The sequence below is a fragment of the Stigmatopora argus genome, chromosome 8 (genome assembly GCF_051989625.1).
Source record: "Stigmatopora argus isolate UIUO_Sarg chromosome 8, RoL_Sarg_1.0, whole genome shotgun sequence".
Lineage (NCBI taxonomy): Eukaryota > Metazoa > Chordata > Actinopteri > Syngnathiformes > Syngnathidae > Stigmatopora > Stigmatopora argus.
The window spans coordinates 13,324,714-13,329,338 of NC_135394.1; the positions used below are offsets into that span (position 1 = coordinate 13,324,714).

Below are 4,625 nucleotides of genomic sequence, written 5' to 3' on the forward strand. Positions count from 1 at the left end.
TGGAACATGAAACAGTCCAGGTTATTGGATTTGGGGGATCGAGGTTAAAGGTCACGGAGGTCAGAAAATGTTATTTGTGATATCTTGAGAACAAATAAAGGGATAATTAATAGTATTTTTGGGATAGGAAACCGTAGGGGTGATTGAATTTGGGGGTAATGAGGTCAAAGGTCAGAGAAGTGATCATTCTCATTGTTGATTTTTGTTTCCTACTTAGGGACTGCCTGCTCTACCAAATATGGCGAAACTTTGAGTTGGGATGCTTAGGAATGAGTCATCCTACCATAGCTGTGATTACGGTATGTGACATTTTTAATTTTTTTTGTATTTATCATTAATTTGTTGGTGCGATTCACCCCGGATGCCAAAAGCCTGGTTCAGAACACGTTGCCCTCCACTTTGTTTAGTTCTATCATCCAGAACGCAAACAGCGAGCTTTTTGTTTGCGGCCGTATTGACAGGCGCTCTGACTTTGCCTCGATACGCCAAAATCAACTCCATTCTCTCGGGAATGCGGCTGAATTTATCCCACAAGAGCAGCTCTGTTTGGGCGTGTACAAGCGCCAAACAAGCACACGGGATGTCGTCTTTGATCCCACAGAGGAGTGTGATATTACAAATGTTGTTTTTATTCGGTTAGGAACTGAGAAGTGAATAAGGAAGGTGTGCCGGTTACGCAGGCAGGGACGTTAATGGTTTCTCCGCAGGCCCCGTCTTTATCAGCATCCTCTTTCTGGGGATTGCGGGGCAGCTCTTCTGCAGTCACTTCATTATGGAGAATGATAATTACGTCCCAGTGGAGGTTTGTCTCTCCTCAGCCTCTTTGCCTTCCCTCCTGCTGCAAATTGAAGTCGGGAATGCCAAGTGAAGTTACCTTTTTTTCCCCCCAATGTTTGCTCGACATTTGGATTTCAATGTGGAAAATGTTCATACGCCTCGTCAGCCTCGCACGATTACAGTAAACTAACGAGTTGGCAAACTTCATGCGACACTGTTCTCGAGACTGTTTTTTTTTGGAGTGCCAGGCAATTATTATGGAGATTTTTGTACGCTAGTATTTCCATCAACATTGTTGTTGCTAGCAAATCTCAGTTAAGCTTACAAAACGAGTTTGCAATATTTACTAAAGGTATTGAATGGCATTTATATATAAGATTTAGTGAAATGTTTTGTGTTCCTCATCATTTCTATTTGTTGCCTTTGAAAATGGGAACAGGGGTATCAAACGTGCGGCTCGTGGGCCGGGAAAGCGGTTCCGATCCGGACCACGGGGTTGCTCTGATTGACAGGCGCTTTGTAGCTCGTTCATACTGTACGTACATAATTAAATGCTTAATTTTTTTCAAAGAGGGCGCCACAAATCCAGATGTTTGTGATTTGTATGATCAAGTGCGTGGACTTTACTCCGTTTCCTATCCGCAAACACGTTCGTTCATTCGCCCCTTGCTGTTGAAACAACAAACGAAGAAGTAGCATCCCGGAAAGTACCTCAAAATCAACAGTAAATGAGCCAAAATGTACCGAAAGCGACCCGAAAGTGCCCTAAAAGTGAAAATCAAAGAAGGGACGCAAAATTAACTCATTGGCTGCTATTGACAATAACGTGACCGGACGTTTAGTCGAAAGACGTTTGGTCCCCAGACGTTTGGTCCCCGGACGTTGGTCGACCGGACGTTGGTCGACCGGACGTTTGGTTGACCGGACGTTTGGTAGAACGGACGTTTGGTAGAACGGACGTTTGGTCGCCGGGTTCGCTCGCTGTCAAATTATGACAGAGAGTTTACTGTTGATATTTTGATATTAGATATTTAGATATTAAACTCACTCTCTCTCATGATTATAATTTTGAGAGCTGGTTTCAACCCGGCGACCAAACGTCCGTTCTACCAAACGTCCGTTCTACCAAACATCCGGTCGACCAAACGTCTTTCGACAAAACGTCCGAGTACCGACAATAATAGATGTCCAAATCACCTAAACAAGCTGTGGGTGCTCATCTATTAGTGCCATTGATGTCTAGCACCGTCAATGATAGCTAGTAAGTTCACTTTTTTTGGGCCAAAAATAAACTGATCTGGCCCTCATGAGATCTAGTTGGCATAAATGTTGCCCGCAAAACAAACTGAGTTTGACCCCCCCCTGACATCAACATCTCGAGCTAGTTTGCATTCTGTGTTTACAACACAAGAATACGATTTAAAAAATGACCGAATTCAATACCAAACACAAATCATTGAATTTCTTCCTTGGATGAAGAAATACAATGTTGAACCTCACATGTGGGAAAAAAACCTCCCTCAAGTTTAAAGCAACATAAAAACAGAAGAGCCAGGAACCAACACCCCTGGACTAGTACGATGCGAGTATGCCGTCTGGAATTTAACTTGTTTATAATAACGTTTTTTCTTCTTATAAATACAGGCCTCCAGAAAATGTGTTTTTGAAAATAATACCCGGCGCAGAAGCCTCGCAGAAAGCACATTAGTAAAACAAGTCCCAAATGAACGTTGCCTATTGCCTAACCGAAAAATAAAAGCAGGCGTGTCATGGTAGTTTAGTTTTTTGGCAGCGCTGTTGGATTTATTTCCAAAAAAAAGAGGAAGAGAAGCAGTACACGCAGAAACAATGAGACGTGACTGAAGTGAAGTTCCCTCAAGTCAGTTGATGGCCAACAGATGCCCAGGAAGTGGTCGCAAAACGCACAAGACGAGATAATGACCATTAGAGGATAATTGGGCGCTGGGACCAGCCGGAAGCGTTTTTTTTCGTCTGTGTGTGTGTATGTGACGTCTTCAGACACGCTACGGGCCAAATGATCTCCCCCTAGTCCAAGCCGTGTCATTGACAGATTAAACTTCACAGCGCATTCACAAACGCAGTGCGGCGGCGCTTCATTTAAATATCCCAGAAACAGAAGCAAGTCTTGGCTGACTAATTTCCTGCGCTCGCCATCCGCTGCTGCATGGGCCCTCGCCTTGAAGGAAGTGGAAAGAAATGACCTCAACTCAGATTGCTGGCGAGTCACGTGGCTTTCTGTTTATTTTCGTGGCTTCCCCACAATGCTGGGAGCCCAGGGGGGTGGTCTTGATTTCAGTGGTCGCCAAAATCAGGTCAAATGCTCCTATTAGCGCCTCGATTTTCATTCATTCATTCATTATCGGAAACACTTTATCCTCACTAGGACCGCGGGGGGTGCTGGAGCCTATCCTAGCTGACTTCGAGCCAGAGGCGGGGGACACCCTGAATCGGTGGCCAGTCGACCATTCACAATCACACTCATACCTACTGTATTCTGCTGTTTAATATACCCCCCATTTAATATACCCGGGTATATTAAACGGCAGGGGTATATTAAATGGCGCACAAACAGGAAGGTACGATCCACTACGCACTCTTTATGCCGTGACGGGGTCCATCAACGTTTTGCAGACTAAAACTACTGTTTACTGCTCAGGTTAAAACTACTTACTGCTGAATAAAGTCTGACGTAGATTTTTAATGAACTTAATTATCTATAATTATGCCCCCATGAACACCTTACAAATCATGCCAAAAAAGCGGAGTTGCCGTTTAATATACCCGGGTATATTAAACGGCAGGGGTATATTAAATGGCGCACAAATGGGAGGCTCCAAAAAGTAAAAATCATTTAATATACCCGGGTGTATTAAATGGCAAAATACGGTAGGGACAATTTTAGAGTGTCCAATCAGCCTACCATGCATGTTTTTGGTATGTGGAAAGGAACCGGAGTACCCAGAGAAAACCCACCCAGGCCCGGGGAGAACATTCAAACTACACACTGGTGAGCGGATTAGAACCCAGGACCCCAGAGCTGTAAGCCTGACACGCTAACCACTCATCCACCCGGCCGCCCCGCCTTGATTTGGCTGGGAAAAAAATCAAAAATACTAATGAGAGAGAACCTTAATTAATGGTATGACGGAGTAGTCGTTAGGAAACCTGGGTTCAAATCTGGGCCCCAGCATTTGCATGTTGAAATGGTTGCTGGCGACCAGTCCTCTCTCCCAAAGATATGACAAGGAATGGCTTGATTCATTATGGAGAACATTTTACATCCCAGCCTAAAATGGTAAATAATCTAAGTCAATTTGGTTATCCCGAGACCAAAATCTACATAAAAAGAACGTAAGAAAATGCTAGAAAATAATTTTACAATAGTAAATAAGTCTTGAGCACCCCCAAATGTAGGTTATCTCCTGTTTTTTTTCACCTTTTTATAAAATACCGTAGTTAGCCTTGGTGTCTTGACAACCAATTCGGGAGATAATGCCAATTTTGGGTGTTCAACCTTCAGCCTATAATGCATTCTGAACATCTTTTATTATTTGTATTTCCTTATTTATTTTACAATATTTTCTACTTATTCAAAAAAATAAATGCTTTCTACTCCTGAGAAAAAGCTAAACATTAGTATGTGTTTTCAACCCTGGTACTGTAATACCAGTACATTACCTTTTAGCATCTAATCCAGCTATTTCCTATTACTGATGGATATGGCACAGAAAAACAAACAAGTGAAGTCTTATTTTTCAAGAATTCTCAAGCCAAAACGTCCTTCAAATTCAGAACAACCCTTATATGAAGACAAGAAACGCAATATC

General features: G+C 42.9%; 1 protein-coding gene across 1 annotated transcript in view; it reads left to right on the plus strand.

Annotated features, from left to right (window-relative positions):
* The first annotated feature begins 217 nt into the window (after positions 1 to 217).
* cope (COPI coat complex subunit epsilon) overlaps positions 218 to 4,625 on the plus strand; it is a 34,254-nt gene continuing 29,846 nt past the window's right edge. The window contains exon 1 of the mRNA XM_077606565.1: positions 218 to 299. The gene's annotated coding sequence lies outside the window, so the exon portion shown is untranslated. The remainder of the gene's footprint in view (positions 300 to 4,625) is intronic.